This window comes from Sturnira hondurensis, unplaced genomic scaffold, assembly GCF_014824575.4.
Source record: "Sturnira hondurensis isolate 20B ecotype Veracruz unplaced genomic scaffold, ASM1482457v3 Scaffold0025379, whole genome shotgun sequence".
In the NCBI taxonomy this organism is placed as follows: domain Eukaryota; kingdom Metazoa; phylum Chordata; class Mammalia; order Chiroptera; family Phyllostomidae; genus Sturnira; species Sturnira hondurensis.
Genome location: NW_028098010.1, coordinates 502,159 through 523,646, shown reverse-complemented (window position 1 = coordinate 523,646; position 21,488 = coordinate 502,159). Strand labels below are relative to the sequence as shown.

Sequence of the window (21,488 nt, the reverse complement as noted above, 5' to 3'; positions counted from 1 at the left end):
ATTGTTAGGTTGTTCTTAATTTCAATGTCTCTGGTTATACTTTGTTTCCTGTTTTCTTTTGTTGATTATGTTCCAGTTAAAGGTGAAAATATATGGTATTTGTCCTTCATCTCCTGGCTTATTTCACTCAGCATAATGCTTTCCACTTCCATCCATGCTGTCACAAAGAGTATAAGCTCCTTCTCTCTTTCTGCTGCATAGAACTCCGTTGAGTGAATGTACCATAGTTTTTTGACCCACTCATTTCCTTATGGGCATTAAGGTTGCTCCCAGCACTTGGCTATTGTAAATTGTGCTGCTATGAACACTGGGGTGCATAGGTTCTTTTGGATTTGTGTTTCAGGATTCTTAGGGTATAATCCCAGCAGTGGAATTGCTGGATTAAAAGACAGTTCCATTTTTTGTTTTCTGAGGAAATTTCATACTTTTCAGGGATCAGTTCTATAGTTTGTTATTTAAAAAATGTTTTAATAATGTTATCTTACCCAAAGACATTTTTTCATTGTTTTTAGTGAGAGAGGGAGAGAGAAAAATATTGATGCAAGAGAGAATCATCAACTGATTTCCTCCCGTGCATGCCTGGACTAGGGATTGCATGTGCCCAAAATAGGAATTGTACATGCCCAGACTAGGGATTAAACCCAGAACCTTCTGGTTACAAGATGATGCGCCAACCAACTAAGCCACACTAGCCAGTGCCTGGTATTTTATTTTTGATGAAATTGTAAATGTTATTGTTTTACGTTTTCTTCTTTTTAGTTTTTTGATAGTTTATTATCATATAAAAATGCAACCAGTTTCTGAATATTTATTTTGTATTCTGCACTTTTCACTTCTTGGAGTTCTTTGATGAAGTCTTTAGGGTTCTTTATATAAACATTATGTCATATGTAAATAATGTTAGTTTTACTACTTTCTTACTTTTATTTCCTCCCCTTGTCTGATTGCTGTGCCTAGGACTTCCAGTACTAAATTGAATCATAGTGGTGATAGTAGCCATCTCTATCATGATCCTGATCTTAAGGGAAAAAATGTACTTTTTCTCCATTAAGTATGATGTTAATTATAGTTTTGTCATATACATCCTTTATTATGTTGACATACACTCAAACTATTCCATTTTGTTGAAAATTTTATTATAAATACATGCTATTTTTTCAAATGTTTGGTTGCATATATTGATATGATATTGATATAAATATGATATAGTTTTTATCCTTCATTTTATTTATGTGGCATATCATATTTATTGATTTATGCATATTCTATTCACCTTGCATCCCTGAAATAAATACCACTTGATCATGAAGTATAATCTTTTTTATGTATTACAGTATTTGGTTTGCTAATACATTTTTGAGGACTTTGCATCTATGTTATTTAGAGATATTACCCTATAATCTATTTTAGTACCTTTATCTTGTTTTGAAATTATGATAATGCTGGCCTAATAAAATAAGCAAGGAAGTCATTCCTGCTTTTGAATTTTTAAAAATATGTTGAGAAGAATAGGTATTAGTTCTTCTATAAAATTTGGTAAATTCACCTTCGAAGCTACCCAATTCAGGTCTATTGTTTATTTAGAGAATTTTTTTTATTGTTGTTCAAATACATTTTCACCCCACCACACCCTCCTGCTCAATCCATTCCTGTCTCCCACCCTAGAATCCACCCCATTGATTTTGTCCATGTGTATATCATATATGTCCCTTGATGCCTAACCAATTATCCCCTATTGTCTTTCTCCCTCCTCCCCTCTGATTACTGTCTGATTGTTCTTTATTTCAATGTCACTGGTTATATTTTGGTTGCTTGGTTTGTTGTTGTTGTTGGTTAGGTTCCACTTATAGGCGAGATCATATGGTATTTCTCTTTCACTGCATGGCTTGTTTCACTTAGCCCAATGATCTCCAGCTCCATCCACACTGTCACAAAGGATAGAAGCTCCTTCCTTCTTTCTGCTACATAGTATTTCACTGTGTAAATGTACCAGTTTTTTTTTTTTTTCCCACTCATGTACTGATGGGAACTTAGGTTTCTTTCAGCAGTTGGCTATTGTGAAAAAACATTGCGCTACAATGTTCATACTAGCACAATAACAGTAGCACTAATAACATTGAGTGTATTAGATCTTTTGAATTGCCATTTCAGGATTCCTAAGGGATAGTCCTAGCAATGGAATTGGCAGGTCAAAAGGCAGTTCCATCTTTAGTTTTCTGAGGAAATTCCATATTACTTTCCACAGTGGCTGCACCAGTCTGAATCCCCATGAACAGTGCACTAGTGTTTCCTTTACTCAACAACCTCTCCAACACTTGCTGTTTATTGATTTGTTTTCAATGGCTATTCTGACTGGTGGGAAGTGGTATCCCATTGTGGTTTTAATTTGCATCTCTCTGATGGTTGGTGATTTTGAGCATCTTTTTATATGTCTCTGAGCCCTCTGTATGTCCTCATTGAAGAAGTGTCTGTTCAAATGCCTTGCCCATTTTTTATTGGGTTTTTTGTCTTCCTGGAGTGGAGTTCTGTGAGTTCTTTATATACATTGGAGATCAGACCCTGTCAGAAGTATCATCTGTAAATATGTTTTCCCATATGGTTGCTTCTCTTTTCATTATCTAACAATAATGTTTTCTTCAGCAGTACAGAAGCTTTTTATTTTGATGAGATCCCATTTATTAATTCTTTCCTTTATGTCTCTTGCTCTAGGGGACATATTGGTGAAAATATCGCTGCATGGGATATCAGATTTTCTTGGCTATGTTATACTATAGGACTTTTATGGTGTCACAACTTATATTTAAATCTTCCATCCATCTTGAATTTATTTTTGTGTAGGGTGTAAGTTGGTGGTCAAGTTTTATTTTTTTGCGTGTAGATATCCAGATTTCCCAACACCATTTGTTGAATAAAATATTTTGCTCCACTTTATCCTTCTGCAAGCTTTGTCAAATATGAATTAATCATAGAATGTTGCATTTATTTCTGGACTCTATTATGTTCCATTGGTCTATTTGTCTGTTCCTGTGCCAATATAATGTTGTTTATATTACAGTGAGCTTGTATTATAATTTGACATCTGGTACTGTGATCCCTCCTATTTTGTTCTCCTTTCCCAACTTGCTGTAGGTAATTTAAGGTTCCATATAAATTTTTGCAATGTTTGTTCTATATCGGGTATGCCATCTGGCATTGAAATATGCCATTGGTACTTTAATAGGTATTGCAGTTAATCTATAAATTGCTTTGGGTAGTATGGATATTTTGATTATGTTAATTCTTCCAATCCATGAACATGGTATACGTTTCCATTTGTTTGTATCTTCCTTAATTTCTTTCTTCAGTGTTGTGTGGTTTTCTGAGTACAGGACTTTCACCTCTTTGACTAGGTTTATTCCTAGGTACTTTATTTTTCTTGTTGCTATAGCAAAAAGAAATTTTTCTAGATTTCTGATTCTGATTTTTCATTGTTAGTGTATGAAAATGCCTTTGATTTCTGAATATTAATTTGTATGCTGCCGTTTTTCCAAATTTTCTTATTAGGTTGAGTAGTTTGAAGGTGGAGTTTATAGTTTTTTTTTTAAATATATTTTATTGATTATACCATTACAGTTGTTCTATTCCCTCCCTTCATTCCCCTTTACCGGGCACACCCCCTCCCGAACCATTCCCCCCTTTAGTTTATGACCACATGTCTCAACTTCTTCAGATTCTATGTTTCCCCTACTATTCTTGCCCCCCATCTATTTTATTACCTACCATCTATGCTACTTATTTTCTGTATCTTCTCCCCCCTTCTCCTCCTCCCTCTCCCTTGTTGCTAAGACTCCATTTGTCCTTCATTTCTATGCTTCCATTCCTTATCTAGCTGTCCTCTTGGTTTGCTTTTGTTTTAGGTGTGGTTGTTAGTAACTGTGAGTTTGCTGTCCTTTCACTGTTCATATTTTTTTTTAATTTTCTTTTTCTTAGGTAAGTCTCTTTAACATTTCATGTAATAAGGGCTTGGTGATGATGAACTCCTTGAATTTGAGCTTATCTGAGAAGCACTTTATCTGCCCTTCCATTCTAAGTGAAAGCTTTGCTGGATAGAGCAGTCTTGGGTGTAGGTCTTTGGATTTCATGACTTGGAATACTTCCTTTCAGCTGTTTCTTGCCTGTAAGGTCTCTTTTGAGAAATCTGCTGACAGCCTGATGGGAACTTTTTTGTAGGTGACTGTCCCCTTATCTCTTGCTGCTTCTAGGATTCTCTTCTTCATTTTAATCTTGGCTAATGTAATTATGATGTGCCTTGGTGTGTTCCATCTTGGGACTTCTTTGGGACTCTCTGAGCTTCCTGGATTTCCTGGAAGTCTATTTCCTTTGCCAGACTGGGGAAGTTCTCCTTTATTATTTGTTCAAATGAGTTTTCCACTTGTGGCTGTTTCTTTTCTTCTACTGGTACCCCTATAATTCAGAGGTTGGAATGTTTAAAGATGTCTATATATGCTTTCATATCATCAAACAATGGCAGTATTATTTCCTCCTTTCCAATTTGGATAACTTTTTATAAATTTAATTGTTGTTCAAGTACAGTTTTCTGGTGTTTACTCCAATCCCAGCCCCGCCCCCATGCTCCCCACCTCCCTCCCATTTCCACCCCCCCTTAGTTATTGTCCATGTGTTCTTTATACTTGTTCCTGTAAATCCTTCCCCTTTCCCCCTGAAATTCCCTCCTCTCTGGTCACTGTCCACCTGTTCTCTATTTCAGTGTCTTTGTTTTTATTTTGCTTGCTTGTTTGTTTTGTTGTTTAGCTTCCTGTTAAAGTGAGATCATATGGTATTTGTCTTTCAATGGCTGGCTTATTTTACTCAGCATAATGCTTTTCATTGCTATCCATGCTGTTGCAAAGGGTAGGGGCTCCTTCTTTCTTTCTGCTGCACAGAATTCCATTGTGTATATGTACCACAATATTTTGATTCATTCATTTACTGATGGGCACCTGGGTTGCTTTCAACTCTTGGCTATTATAAATTGTGCTGCTATGAACATTGGGATCCATAGGTTCTTTTTGATTGGTGTTTTAGGGGTCTTAGGATCTAATCCCAGCAGTGCAATTGCTGGGTCAAGAGGCAGGACTATTTTTAGGTTTCTGAGAAAATTTCATACTGTTTTCCACACTGGTTGTACCAGTCTGCAATCCTACCAGTGGATTAGGGTCCCTTTTCTCCAGAACCGTTGTTCCCACACTTGTTCTTTTTTGCTTTCTTTATGATGGCCGTTCTGACTGGTGTGAAGTGGTATCTCATTGTGGTTTTAATTTGCATCTCTCTGATAGCTAGTGATATTGAGCATCCTTTCATATGTCTCTGGATCCTCTGTATGTCCTCCTTGGAGAAATGTCTGTTCAAGTCCTTTGTCCACTTTTTAATCAGGTTGCTTATCTTCTTAGAGTGGAGTCGTGTAAGTTCTTTGTATAGTTTGGAAATTAAACCCTTGTCTGAGGTATCATTGGCAAATATGTTTTCCCATATACTTGGTTCTCTTTTTATTTTAATGCTGTTTTTTTTTGCTATGCAGAAGCTTTTAATTTTGATGAGATCCCATTTGTTTATTCTTTCCTTTATATCCCTTGTTCTAGGGCACATATCAGTGAAAACGTTGCTTCATGAAATATCTGAGATTTTCCTGCCAGTGTTCTTCTCTAGGACTTTACTGATGTCATGGCTTATATTTAAGTCGTTTATCCACTTTGAATTTATTTTGGTGCATGGTGTAAGCTGGTGCTGGAGTTTCATTTTTTCCCATGTAGCTGTCCAGTTCTCCCAACACTATTGGTTGAAGAGGCTATTTTTAGTCCATTTTATGTTGCTGCCCCCTTTGTCGAATATTAACTGACCATAGAGACTTGTGTTTATTTCTGGGCTCTGTTCTGTTCCATTGGTCTATGTGCCTTTCTTTATGCCAGTACCAGGCTGTTTTGATTATAGTGGCCTTGTAATACACTTAGATATCAGGTATCGTGATCCCTCCTACTTTGTTCTTCTTTCTCAAAATTTCAGCTGCTATTCAGGGTCTTTTATGGTTCCACTTAAATTTTGAAAGTGTTTGTTCTTGTCTGTGAAATATGTCATTGGTACTTTCATAGGTATTGCATTGAATCTGTAAATTGCTTCAGGTAGTATGGACATTTTGATGATGTTAATTCTTCAAATCCATGAACATGGTATATGTTTTCAATTGTTTGAATCTTCCTTGATTTCTTTTTTCAGTGTTGTGTAGTTTTCTGCATACATGTCTTTTACCTCCTTGGTTAAGTGTATTCCCATATATTTTATTTTTTCTTTTTGCTGTATTGAATGGAATTTTTTTCTTGATTTTTGTTTCTGCTGTTCCATTATTGGTATACAAAAATGCCTTTGATTTCTGGATATTGACTTTGTATCCCACTGTTTTGCCAAATGCATTTATTGGGTCAAGCAGTTATTGGGTAGAGTCTATAAGATTTTCCATGTACACTACGATGCCATCTGCAAACAGTGCCAGTTTTGCTTCCTCCCTTCTGATTTGGATGCCTTTTATTTTATTTTCTTGTCTGATCACTGTGGCTAAATCTTCCAATAAGATACTCAATAGAAGTGGTGAAAGTGGACAACCTTGTCTTGTTCCTGATTTTAGTGGAAAAGCTTTCAGCTTTTGCCCATTGGGTATGACGTTGGCTGTAAGTCTCTCATATATGGCAATATATGTATTACATTTACTGATTTGAGAATATTGAATATTTGTGAATACTGATTTGCATCCTTGGGATGAATTCTGCTTGGTTATAATGTATGATCTTTTTAATGTATTATTGGATATGATTTGCCAATATTTTGTTGAGGATTTTAGTGTCTATGTTCATCAGCGATATTGGCCTGAAGTTTTCTTTCTTTGTTGTGTCTCTATCTGTTTTTGGAATTAGGATGATGCTGGCTTCATAAAAAAGAGTTTGGGAGTCTTCCATTATTTTGTATTGTTTGGAATAGTCTGTGAAGAATAGGAGTTAGCTCTTCTTTAAAAACTTTGTAGAATTCTTTTGTGAAACCATCTGGTCCAGAGCTTTTGTGTGTCAGGAGATTTTTGATTTCTGCTTCAATTTCATCTGCTGTTTTTGGTTTACTCAGGCTTTCTATTTCTTCATCATTGAATTTTTGGAAGATTATATTTTTCTAGAAATTTGTCCATTTCACTTAGGTTTTCAAATTTCTTGGCATACAGTTCTTCATAGTAATTTCTTACAATCCTTTGTATTTCTGTGGTCTCTGTTCTAATCTCTCCTCTTTCATTTCTGATTGTGTTTGTTTGGGTCCTTTCTCTTCTTTTCTTTATGAGCCTGCTTAAAGGCGTGTCTGTGTTGTTTATCTTTTCAAAAAAAACAGCTCCTGGATTCATTGATCCTTAGAATTGTGATTTTAGTCTGTATGTCATTTAATTCTGCTCTGACCTGGGTTATTTCATTCTTTGTACTTGCTCTGGGCTGTCTTTGTTGTTGAGCCTCAAGTTCTTGTAGGCATAGGGTTAGGTTTTTTTTTCCTTTTTGGTTTAGGTTTTTTTGTTTCAAAATTTTCCATCTTTGTTGTATAGGCATGTATTGCTATGAACTTCTCTCTCGGGACTTGCCTTAAACCTGTGTCCCATAAGTTTTGGGTCGTTGTGAGTTTGTTTTTATTTGTTTCCAGAAACTTTTTTATTTCTTCCCTAATTTCATTCTTGACCCATTCATTGTTTAACAGCATCCTATTCAATCTCCATCATTTTAAGTGTTTGGGTCTATTCCCTTGGGGTTGGTTTCCAGTTTCAGTTCCTTGTGATTGAAGAAAATGCTTGGTATAATTTCAAATTTCTTAAATGTGTCCAGGCTTGTTTTGTGTCCTATCATGTGGTCTATCTTTGAAAATGTTCCATGCACATTTGAAAATAATGTGTATTTAGCTTCTTTGGGATGAAGGGATCTATATATATTAGTTAAGTTCATTTTACCTAGGGCATTGTTTAATGCCACAATCTTTGTTGATATTTTGTTTGGAAGATCTGTCCTTTTTTGACAGTGGTGTGTTAAAATACCCAATTATAATTGTGTTGCTGTCAATATCTTTCTTGAAGTCCTCTATGATTTTCTTTATATATTTGGATTCTCCTATGTTTGGTGTATATATATATTTACAATGTTTATGTCTTCTTGATTGACTCTTCCCTTGAGTGTTATGAAGTGTCCTTCAGTGTCTCTTTTTATGGCTTTTGTTTTGAAGTCTATTTTCTCTGATATGTTTTCTATTCTAAATTTTTCCCTTGTCCACTTTCTTGGAATATTTGCTTCCAGCCCTCTGGTCTCTCTGTGTAGGTCTTTTGTTCTGAGGTGGATCTCTTGTAGGTAGCATATATGTGGGTCATTTTTTCTTGTCTATTGATCTACTCTGTCTTTTAATTGGAGCATTTAACTCACTGACATTTAAGATTATTATTCATAAGTATTTATTCATTTTCCCCTTTCATACCTGCGTTCCTTGCTCTCTCTCACTCTCCTTTCTTTTCTTATAGTAGTCCTGTTAGCATATTTTATAGTGCTTGATTAGTTGAGCCTTCTTTTAGTCTTCCTATGTCTGGGAAATTTCTTATTTCACCTTCCATTTTCATTGAGACCCTCAGTGGGTGGTGTAGTCTTGGTTGCAGGTCTTTGTTTTTTAATTACTTGGAATATTTGTTGCCATTCCCTCACAGATTGGAGTGTTTCTATTGAGAAATCAGATACTAGTCTTATTGGATCCCCTTTGTATGTTAATTCTTTTTTCTTCCTTGATGATTTTAAGATTCTCTCTTTTTCTTTACTACTTGGAAATTTATTTATGATATATCTTGGAGTAGGCCTGTTTGGGTTCATCTTTATTAAGACCCTTTGTGCTTCCTGAACTTGCATGGTTTTTTGCTTCTCCAGGTTTGGAAATTATTCTGTCATTATTGTTTTCACACAAGGTTTCTATCCCTTCTTCTTTTTCTTCTCATTCTGGTATTCCTGTGTACATTGTGGCATTTCATGTTATCTTGGAGTTCCCTTAAGCTATCTTCATATTATTTTTAGTCTTTTTTCATGCATATGCTTTGCTTGGGTGTTCTTTTCAACTTGTATTCCAGCTAACTAATTTGGTCTTCTGCTTCATCTAGCCTGACTGTAACTCCTTCTAGTGTTTCTTATTTCAGAAGTTGTATTTTTCATCTCTTCCTGGTTTTTGTTTATAGTTTCTATTTCCCTTTTAATACTGTTATAGTTCTCACTCAGTTTTTTGTAGCTATCTGTGAGTTTCTTTTTTTTTATCTGTGGGTTTCTTGAGCCATCCTTATAACCATTCTTTTGACTTTTATATCTGATAGTCTGATAGTTTCCTTAGCTCATTTCATTTAGCCGCCTTCCATTTCTTTTTGATTGCAGGTTCTCTTTTTTGTCTTCCCATTTTATATGACTCCTTTTTTGTTTCTATGCTTCCTGATATTCCACTTGGCTAGGTGTCTTTGTAGGGTGAACTTCTATGGTAGGAGTTCTATGAGATTCGGTGGTGTGATCGCTTTAATCTCCTTGTCTGGATGCTCTAGGTTTGTCCTTTCTTCTGTTTGTGTGGGCTCTCTTGGTATAGTTGTGTTTTTATTTATTGGTGGTTCCTTTGTTGGAGGGTTCTTGCCTCTGGCATGTATATTGGTGTTCACAACTCCCACCTAATCTTGTATGTGTTCAGTGGCTGAGGGAAGGCAAAATGAGTTAAGACAGTGGGAGAGTGTTCCAGGAGATTTAAAGTACCAACAAGTAGAGAAGAGATAGGAGATCCTTTGGATAAGTATAGCATTGACCATGATATTTCACTCAACTAGTCACTTTTTATAAAAAGAGATAAGACTCTTGTTAGAGGGGAGATGTATTGCATGCTAAATCCAGAAAACAGAGCACTTGTGCAAGATTAGATAGATGATGAGATAAAGGTAGAAACTAGGCATGGTGTGTAAGAGAGTAGAGTTAACCATGACAGTAATGAAGCTCAAAAAGATAGTGAAATAGGCTAAGCCTAGGGAGGGGTGCTTTGTAGTATTTACAATTATATGGAACAATGATTATTTATAATAATACTGGAACAACAACAATATGACATGAAATATATGATCTGAATAACAGGAAGAGAAAGTACACAATCAAGAGTAATGTGTTATTGGAACATGAGTGAGGTGAAGGAAGGAATATTAAAATACACCATGAAAAAGAGAACAAAGAAACCAGTCAAACAATGCAATTAAACAAAGAAACCTAACGAGAAAGAAGAGAAAAATATTAGTAAAATAAAATAAGTAAAAAAAAAGAAAAAGTAATAATAATACAAATAAACAATAAAATGCAAGTTCTATAGTATAGCAAAGTGAAATTTGTCTCAATTTCTCAGTGGTTGGGGTTAGCCTTGTTCTCCCCCTCTGAATTTGTCTATGAACCATCCACAGTTTCAGGTTTTATTGTCTCACTTGTGAAAAAAAAGGGTGGGGAAGAAAAAGAAAGCCTCCTTCTGACTTTGAACCCACAAAGGGAATTCTGCTGGTCTTCCTGGATGCTGCAGACAGAGGGGGACTGGGCTTTGATTTTCTCCCTTCCTGAGGTCTTGCAAGGATTAGGTCCAGGTCTGGGCTGCAATATTCACTGTTGCCCAGTCTTCAGCTGAGGTCCTCTGTGTGGTGTTTGTGCTGCCTGGCCCGATCTGTCCATCTGTGCCAGCCCAGTACCTTTAATTCACCACTTGTGCCCACTATGGGGTTCACTGGTTAGGGGCAACTTACACATCACTTTGTCCCTCTTTGTTTGCTTGGATGCTGCATACCCTCAACCTCTTCAGGACCATTCAGGTCTCACATTAAATTAAGTTTCTCTGAGAACTGCTAACTCCCTGAGCCCTGCTGCCCTCCTCTGAATGTCCATTCAATACACCAACTCCTTCCTCTTTGCTAGGCAGTCATGTACAAGCCAGCCACCATGCAAGAGTTTTTTAAATAGCAGCTGAAAGCTTTTTTTTTTAGTAAAATCCATTTTTTTTAAGCCCGCTGTTCTAAACAAGTGCCTGGCTTTTCACGCAGCCCAACTTTCTAACTAGACTGGAGACTATGTGGGGACTATGTGGGTCAAGGTCTAACATGGCCCAACACTTCTCCCTTCTCCAGGTGTCACCTGGCTCCCCAATTGCTCTGGTAATGTCCTAGCTGATGTCCACAGTCCCAGCAGGTAAACACTGCCTTTGTGTGTCTCCCACTTCACCTTTATTCCCCACAGCAATTTCAAGAATCCAGATTATTCCTGGTGATGTTGCGTTGTCTTCCCTGCTTTGGTAGAGGTGGGGGCTGTTGATTTGGCTCTCCTCCAAAGATGCTGTGTCTGCAGCTTACTGGATTGTCAAGTGCCGGGCTGGGAGCCCTGGAAGCTTTAGTCTCTGGACAGATTCCAGGGACCTTACTGTCCCAACACAATCTCCTTACCATCTGTTTTTCAAGGTCCTCTAGAATTTTGGCCTCCAAACTTCATATAAGCTGAGATTCCATTGGCTGTTCACTGCATTCCTCAGAAGATGGGCTAGGCATTTCAGCTGGGCCCAGGGGAACATGGATTCTGCTCCCACCTACGTCACTGCCATCATCCTCATCCTGATTTGGAGAATTTTATTATTACTTCTTTAGTTGTAATCAAACTATTCAGATTTTCTGTTACCTTTTGATTCAGTTTTATAAGATTGTTTCTAGGAATATATCATTAATTTCTATTAGGTAGTCCAATTTGTTATGTAGTTGATGATATTATTATCTTACATATTTTTCAAAATTTTGTGTTGTCTATTGTAATTTTTACTATTTTATTTCTTGTTTTATTTATCTGGGTCCAGTCTTTTTTTCTTGATGAATCTGGTTAAAAGTTTATCAGTCTTGTCTATTTTTTTCAAAAACTCAGCTTTTTGTTTCACTGAACTTTTATATTGTTTCTATTTACATCTGATATAATTGTAATTATTTTTCTTCTAGTTACTTTGGGTTTTACTTGTTCTTTTTTGGTTTATGTAAGTACAAGATTAGATTGTTTATTTAAGATTTTTCATCTTTCTTGAGATAGGCCTGTAATGCCATGAATGTCTCTCTCAAGACTACTTTTCCTGTGTCCCATAGACTTTGGATCATTGTGTTCTTACTTTCATTAGTCTGAAATAAAATATTTTGATTTCTTCCTTGATATTGTTAACCCATTCATTATTTAGTATCATGTTATTAAGTCTTCATGTGTTTGTGGGTTTTTCAGATTTTTTTAGTCAATTTCTAATTTCATTCCATTTGCTCAGGCAAAATGCTTGATGAATTCAATCATTAAATTTATTGAGACATATGTGTCCTACCACATGGTCCATTCTAGAAAATATTTTATGTAAACTTGAAAAGAATGTATATTCTGCTTTTTTTTAGTTAATGTTTTGAGTACATCAATTAAATCCATCTGATCTAGTGTATCATTTAAGGCAGCAATTTTCTTGTTGATTTTCTGTCCACAGAATATATCAATTACTGTCAATGGAATATTAAAATGTTCTATTTTGACTGTGTTACTGTGGATGTCTCCCTTTACGTCCATAAAGATTTGCTTTATATATGTAGGTGCTTCTATGTTGGGTACATAAATGTTTACAAAGTTTACAACCTCTTATTGAATGGATCCCCTTATCATTATATAATGCCCTTTTCATTTTTTATTATAGTTTTTTTATTTAAAATCTGTTTTGTCTGATATAAATATTGATATCCAAACTTTTTAAAATTTTATATGCAAGAAATATTCTTTTCTTTTTCTTTACTTTTAGTCTGTGTATGTCTTTCATTTTTATTGTGAGTCTCTCATAAACAACATTTATAAAGGTCTTGTTTTGTTATCCATTCAGCTACCCTGTGTCTTGTTTAGAAAATTCAAGTGATTTAAATTTAAATTGATTATTGATAGTTAAGTGTTTATTGCCCCTTTTTCTTTATAATTGTGTTCTTCTTTTTTAATTCTTTCTTCGTCTTAAAGAAGTTCTTTTAACATTTTTTGTAATATTGGTGTAGTGATGGTGAATGACTTTAGCTTTTTCTTCTCTAGGATGCTCAGCATTTCTCCTTCAATTTTAATGACAGCCTTGCTGTTTAAAGTATTCTTGTTTGTAGGTCATTTCTTTTCATAATTCTGAATATTTTAAAAATCACTTCTGTCTTGAAATGTTTCAGCTAACTAATCAGCTGGCAGTCTTATGGAAGCTCCCTTGTTGGTAACTAACTTTCTTTCTCTTTCTGCTTTGAAGATTCTTTGTTTTTAATCGTTGCCATTTTATTATGATGTATCTTGGTATGGGCCTCTTGGGTTCATCTTTTTTAGGACTCTCTGTATGTCCTGGACTTCTGTTTTTGTTTTTAGGGAACTTTTTGTTTTAACAGGTTTAGGGAAGTTTTCAATAATTATTTCTGCAAATAGGTTCTCAATCCCTTGCTCTCTCTCTTCTCTTTTTCATACCCTTATAATGTGGATATTATTATGCTTCATGTTATCGCAGGCAGTTATTAAACTATCATTATTATTTAATTGCTTTTTTCCTTTTTACTTCTGTTATTGGAATTTTCCTGCTGCTTTGCCTTCCAAATCACTGATTTAATTCTCTGCTTCATTTATCCTATTGTTGATTTTTTGTAGTGCAGTTTTCATTCAGATATTGTGCTCTATTTTATCTCTATGTTTACATAATTTTTATGCTTATTATTTCTTTGTTGAAATTCTCACTGAGTTCATCTATTCTTCCCTTATGTTTTTTTTTAGTATATTTGTAAGCATTATTTTAAATTTTGTATCTGGTAACTTGCTGGACTCTATAACATTTAATTATTTTCTGAGAATTTATACTGTTCATTCACTGGAGACATGTTTCTTTGTCTCCCCATTTTGGCTGCCTGTTTGTATTTGTTCCTGTGTATTAGGTAAATCTGTATCTCCAAGTGGCATAGCCTTATGTTCTAGGTGTCCTGTGGGGTTCTATCACAATCTCCCTTATCATCTGAGCAAGGTGTCTTGTTCCTGCAGTGTCTTGCATGGGTTATATGAGTTCTCTTGTTGTAGTGTACTTTTGGTTGCTATTGGGCCATCTATGTGTGGTATCAACTCACAAGTGACTGACTGTGAGAATGAAGTATGATCATAGCTGTGAGGGTGCTGACCACATAAATCTGAATTCCCGTCAGCAGTGACTCATGCCTTCCCTTTGGATGTGTTGCTTATGGAGCTTTTTGGGTCTTGCTCTGTTTGATCTAAAGACCACCAATGCATGTGTTTTCTGAGGGGCCTCTTGCAAGGGTCTCTGGTGCAGGTGAACATGGGCTGTTGCCAGTGGTTAGACCTGGGCTACTTGTTTGGTGCTAAAAAGCAATCCACAATTTGTGGCTGCCCCTGCTGGGCCTTGCTGTGTGTGGATGGGGCCAAATGCACACCAAGACTGGCTTCTACCAGGACTGAGCCTGGGAGAAAGGTCAGAAAATGTCCAAGACACCCCAAGATCTGCCTCTCCCGCCTTCTGCCTTCTGGTTGCCTGTTAGGGTCAGCCAGTGAAAGAGCCTCTGATGGTACTCAAGTTGCTCATGGTAGGTTCTCAGTGAGTTAGCAGGTAGGGGTAAGAGGTGTTCACCAGTATGATACAGATTCACACTCAGTGCTAGCACTGGATCTGAGGTCAGTTAGCAAAAGTTCAGGGAACACTAATTCCAGTGGCCTTTCAGCCTTTTTGGTAAGGTGGGATCTCAGGAAATTTTCATGTGAAACCAGCAGAATTCATCAGGCTCCAAAGGACCATGAGTTTGTTTTAATGGAGAGTTTCACCGCAGTCTGCAATGTGAGGGAAAAATAACTCTGTACTGAAGCCACACTACTCAGTCTGTCCCTGTTTCTGTCAAGACCTCCTTGAGATCTATAACTTGACAATGCAGGGCCACTGTGAGTTCAGAAGGGTGAGGCTATCAGATTTCTTTCATGTGGGTGCTGTACTGGTCCATCTCACAGGAACAGGGAAGATGGCCCCAATCCCAAAGCCATACAACAAGTCTCTGATATCCTGAGTCTGCCCATACCTCTATACCAGGGATCCAGGAAGCTGACTCTTCTGTAGGGCAGAATAGTGTGACAGGAAGTTAGAAGGGTGTGGCAACTGCATTTACCCAGCCTGATGCCATGTAGAGGGGAATGCTTGACCCAGGAAAGATGGCATCTGTGGGCAATGTGAGAAAGGGGCTCAGCACAGAAGACTTATCATCTGCTCTCTCCCCAAAGGCACACAACCCTCAAATCACTCTAGTGGGCTCTGGGCTGCCCTCCCTTTACCAGAGCCTGGGTGATTAGCTGCAAATGAGATTTTGTGTGTTGGCCCTTTTACAGGGTGTCTGGGTTTGTTACAAACTCCTTGTCTCTCTCTGGTGGATGTAATCCTCCCTGATTTTCCTAGCCTAATGATATGTGGACATCTTCTCCCAGATCTGGTCCTCTGGGCTGGGGAGATGATCATGGGACTGAGACCCCCACATTCCTTTGTGGGAGGCTTTGCAGATGAAATATTCCTTCAGATCCTCAGTGGCCACAATGGGTGTGGGGTCAGCCCTTTTCTCCTTTCTATGATTTTTATCAGTCTTGATGTAGCTTCATCTATAAATCCTCAGTTATAAAACTTGTGTTCAGATAGACTTCAGTTGGCTGTTCTACAATTTAGTTGTAAAGTTCAATTTGATCCTGGGGAAAGGTGATTATAACTTCCAACTATTCGGCTTCTATCTTGGAGGTCAGTGGAGATTTTAATTGACTCCATATCGTAGTAATAGCATACAGGAATATGTGTCTTCAATGACTCATGCTCTGTGTTTATAGGGGGAGTAGTTTTATTAGAATTATATTTAATATATAACAACTTAAGATGAGCTACCACTTTTATGTTAAATATTTTTATTTGAATACATTATTTTTTCATTTATTTCAAGTCTACTTTTTTATTTTTTATGATTCATTCTAGTTTCCTCCTAAGTGTCTTATGTGTTCCTTGTTAAATCTGTATTTATATAAGTTTTACTTTCTGTTATGATAAATTGAGACATTTATTTAATTATTTCCTCCTTCCCCACCTCTTACCTCTTTTCTTTCCTCCTGTGCTCCTCTTTTTTTGTCTTTCTCTTTGCTTTTTATATATGAATATGTTTGACTTTACTTGTTAATTTTGTTTCCTGCCGAAGTATATAATTTGTGATCCCTTGCCACCAAAAAGTGTGCCTGGATTACAATCCTTGGAATATATGAATATGTTAGGTTAATTGGAAAGGGGGATTAAGATTGCAAATAGATATAAAGTTGCTAACAAGCTAACATTAATTTAGGGGGATTATTTTAGTTATACAAGTGAGGTCAATGTTATTACATGAGTCTGGGGAAAATGAGAGTGGGAGGAAGGAGCATCATTTTTATTGTTATTTTTTTCTTTCTTATTTTTCATTATTGTTCAATTACGGTTGTCCCCATTTCCCCCCTATTACTATCCCCTGCCCTGCCCACCCCCACCTCTCACATTCAATCCTTCCCACCACCCCTGTTGTCTTTGTCCATGTGTCCTTATACATGTTCCTTGATGACCTTTCCCCTTCTTTCTACCATTATTCCTCTCCCTCCTCCCCTCTGGTTACTGTCAGTTGTTCTTTATGTCTGTGTCTCTGGTTCTATTTCCCTTGCTTTGTTGTTTAAGTTCCACTTATAGGTGAGATCATATGGTATTTGTATTTCTTTTTTAATAAAAAATTATTTATTTTTTAGATAGAGGGGAGGGGAGGGAGAAAAAGAGGTAGAGAAACATCAACTTGTGAGAGAAACATCAACTGATTACCTCTCTCATGCCCGTGATGGGAGACCTGGTTGGCAACCCAGGCCTGTGCCCTGACAGCGAATCAAACTGGTGACCTTTCAATTTGCAGAATGATGCCCAACCCACTGAACCATACCAATCAGGGCAGGAGCATTACTTGTTGAGTGATGCTATGTAGGAAAGCTTTGAGTTGTTGTCTCTGGCTTTGAGGATAGTAGGGGCCACAAGAATAGGAAATTAGAATGACTTACAGAAGATACAAAAGGCAGAGCAACAATTTCCTTAGAGCCTCCAGATGTATGTATCTATGCCAACACCCTGATTTTGCCTAGTGATACCCAGAAATGCAAGGTATTACATTTTTGTTATTGCAACATATATTTTGGTAATTTATTACAACAGCATTAGAAATTAATGTCCCTGAAATGTATTAAATTTTCTTATTGCTTTTTAAAGATTTTATTATTTTTAGAGAGAGGGGAAGAGAGGGAGAAAGAAAGGGAGAGAAACATCAATGTGTGGTTGCCTCTCACACACCCCCTACTGGAGACCTGTCCTACAACCCCAGCCTGTGCCTTGACTGGTGGTGATTCAACCAGCGAGCCCTTGTTTCACAGGTTGGTACTCAATCCACTGAGCCATACCAGCCAGGGAAATTTTCTTATTGTTTTGGTGTTTTTTCCACTGATTCTTTTCAGTTTTTCAGATACACACGCATATGTATCACACACATACGTGAGTATTTACATATATATATATATACATATAAACACACAAATATAGATGGATATATTATCTGTGTCATCTGAAAAGACATGTCAATTCCAATCTGTATGATTCTATCACCCTAAAAATAATTTGGTAAAATAGTACGTATCCTTTTCTTGCCCCTGGCTTGAGTTGGAAAGTCTAATATTTCCACAAGAAGGAATGGTTTTTAGGTTAAAGCACATATATTTTATCATATTAAAAATATCTATCAATCCCAATTTTGCTGAGTGTTTCAAATGAATGATGTTATCATTTTTTCAAATGTCTTTCTGTATCCAGAATATAATTATACATTTTTTATTCTTCACTCTAGTAATAAGGTGGTGGGATTCTATGTGGAAATGTTTCCCTAAATATTTTTACTCTGATATTTAAATATGAGGTCTATGGTTTTATTTTTTGGTGATTTTTGTTACTTTTTTCAATCACTAATAAATATTTTTTCAATACTAAATTGAAAAAAAGGGAAATATTGGTAAACTGTATAAAGTGGGTGAAACCCAAAACCAATGTGCTAAATATAAGAAGCCAACACAACAGACAACATATTTATGAATTAATTTATATAAAATGCTTAATAAAGTCAGATTTCTAGAGCCAGTAAGTAAATTAAAAGTCTCCTGAGGCTAAAGTGAGACTAAAATTTAGCTACAAGTGGGCAGGGAGACTTTATTGGAGTGAGGAGAGTATTTTAAAAGTGGATTGTGATGATTATAGTACACCTTGGCAATTTACTACAAATTGTTCACTTATAAATTTAAAATGAAGGTGGACTTTATGATACAAAAATTGTACTTCAATTTTTTTAAAATTTAAATATAATTCTACCTAAACCATATAGTTGAATTTAATAAAGAACAATTAAGTTGGAAGTTTGTTTCTTATTTTTTTAATGCTCTGGAATAGTTTAAGTAGCATGAGTATTATCTGATTCATAAATGTTTGATAGAATAACCAGTGGAAAAATTAGGCCTGGTGATTTATTGTGCATATTGAGGGTGGAAAAGTAGGGTAAGCCCTATAAGATTTTCTCTTTTTCTATGATGATTGGTTTGTTTAGACTTTCTGTGTCTACTGACATCAATTTGGTAAGTAATATATTTCTTTAAAAAATGTGTCTCAATTGAATTTTAAATTTTTTGCATAAGAATACACAAATACTCTTTATCCTACAATTTTTTTAAAAAAAATCTTCTGATAGTTATTTTACACTTGTGTTTTTCAATTTTTGTATTTTCTCCCTTTTGCCCGTGATTAGGTCAGCTAATTGATTTCTTATCTTGTTGCTCTTATTTCAAACAGTGTTATTTAGATTTACAAAATGTGTCCTGGTATTATTGTTTATAGTAAACTCTACTTTTAATGCATTGTGCCCTTTCAATATGTAATTTTAATATGTACCTATTTTTAATTTTAAGAGGAGTCCTTGAGTTATAAATTTAAGTAATCATTCTGCTTTATTGCTTTTTTAAAGACTACTATTGTTCCTATATTGCATTTCTCCTGTATTGAATATTTATGACTTTTTCTTGAAACTTGTTTTCTCCTTTGTATCTTTTTAAACAACTGTACTGGTGTATAATTTACATGCCATAAAGTTTACTCACTTTAAATGTGAAGTTTCATCATTTTTAGTAAATATACACAGTTGTACAAGAACCATTAATAATTTAATAACATTTTATCACCTTATGCTAAACCATAAAGCTAGCCATAATAAATAAAAAATAAATAAAATAATGCAAATAAAAATCTACCAGTAAACAAGAATTAGATTGATTACATAATTCATTTATAAATAGCATGAGGATTAAAGGATTATTCATTCGCCTATAGAATGTTTCACATACACTTAGATTTCTTGAAGTGTTTGTTTGCTAACTACAAATCTAAGGTCAATTAGAAATAGTTTCTAGTGATACAGTATATGGATGACAAATTGCTATTTCTTTGAATTTCTCCAAATTTTTGGTTGAAATCTAATCACTTCAGATGACATATTTTAGTAACTTCTCATTTTAATTTATTTTTGTAAGGGTATTTTTGTTTACTAGCCTTTGTTTTATTTATTGATTTTTTAAAGATTTTATTTATTTATCTTTAGAGGAGAAGGGAAGGAGAGAAGGAGAGAAATATCAATGTATGGTTTCTTCTCATGAGTCCCTCTGCTGGGAACTGGCCTGCAACCCAGGCATGTGCCCTGACTGGGAATCGAACGGCAATCGTGTGGTTCGCAGGCCCGCACTCAATCCACTGAGCTACGCCAGCCAGGGCAGCCTTTGTTTTATTTTTGTTTTTAGTAATTTGACAACTTCAGAAAATCTTGTTTTTGTTTGTTTTTGTTTTTGTTTGTTACTGCTCATATGTCTGCTCAATTCTTTCATTCTAATTTTTAGTTTTTAGTTAGGTTTCCTGACTTACTGTTGTGATTGCATAGCTTATGAGGCAATAAATAATGTAGACAGAGGTTGTGTTAAAATGTTTTAAGTATATAAAGCTTCTATCTTCTGTGTGTGAGTTAGAAAGTTCATTCAATATTCATACAGTCCCCAAATCTCTCTTGTAACTTTTAGTTTCCACTGTATTCCCTTGTATCTCCCTGTATTCAAGGTATTTTTTATAATTTCCTAGGCAGATGGAGTTGTGTGCAGAAATCTAGGTTTTTATAGCATTCTAGTGCTGCTCTGAAATTTCTGGCTGGTTTGTAACTCACCCTAACTACGGTTTCTTCCATCTATTTTTCATGGGAATTTGTTTCCTATCAGAATTTCCATGTTTAGCTGACAAAATTGGAAATTTTAGCCTGCTGTCCCATAAGAAAAATTAGAAGAGTGCTGAACATTGATATCAAATTAAGAGGCAGTGATTGGAAGTCTTTTTTGTAGACAAAGGGATGTGAGGGATAAGAACGTATATCTCCAGATTCACATTTTTGCTGACTCTAAACATTGCTTTCAGTTCTTCCCTTTAGTGAATATTATAGAATATTCAAAATAAATATTCTAGGGATCATAGGTAATGCAATAAGCTTATCTAGGTAAATTTCAACCTGATTTTCAACCCTTATGTTAGCCTGTTTTTTTTTTTTTTTAGAATAATTCTAGTTAGTGCTAAATGACTTCTAAAATTCATGCGACAGAAGTGTAATCCTTAAAATATTACTTACACTGACACAGATTGGGCTGACTGAGGTTAGGGGAGTCTACTTTATAACCTCATTTCTGAGAGTTAATCATTCTGTAGATATGCTATTGTTTTCCTTGAAAAGCCATTTGACAGAGGACCTCTAATGATTAGAAGTATTGGGTATTTTTTAACTAAAGTTTTAAGAGAACAATTTTAGTTTGGGATTCTCTAAAGGGTTTGGTTCACTTTTATCACTGATCTCTCTTTTTGAAGTGTTCATTTACCATCCTGACATCATCTAGGGCTGCACTGCATGATGTTGATGATACTATTGTCAATGTGAAAAATGCAGTGCTATTGTTACAGAAATTGTATAAGAAACAGAAGCCTTAATATGTACCATCTGTTTTACAAGAAAGCTCAATGTGGTAATGCATTTGCTATACTAGAAGCAGTATCTCCAAGACATGAAATGAACATATGTTATCTAAGAGCCTTTAGGCTGACATCGAATAAGAGAAAAGATAGTACTTCAAGGCAAATACTGTCCCAGTAGAAAGGCTGCCAGATCCAATATGGCTCAGCCCATTGACAAGTCTCTGGTGAACAACTTCGTATAAAGATTTTCACATTGTTATGGTTGTACAGCTCTCTGGCCTATCTTTTTACCA

At 35.6% G+C, this 21,488-nt stretch overlaps 1 pseudogene; it reads left to right on the top strand.

Moving 5' to 3' along the window:
* The first annotated feature begins 415 nt into the window (after positions 1-415).
* On the top strand, positions 416-493 carry LOC118982492 (uncharacterized; annotated as a pseudogene).
* Positions 494-21,488: the final 20,995 nt, after the last annotated feature.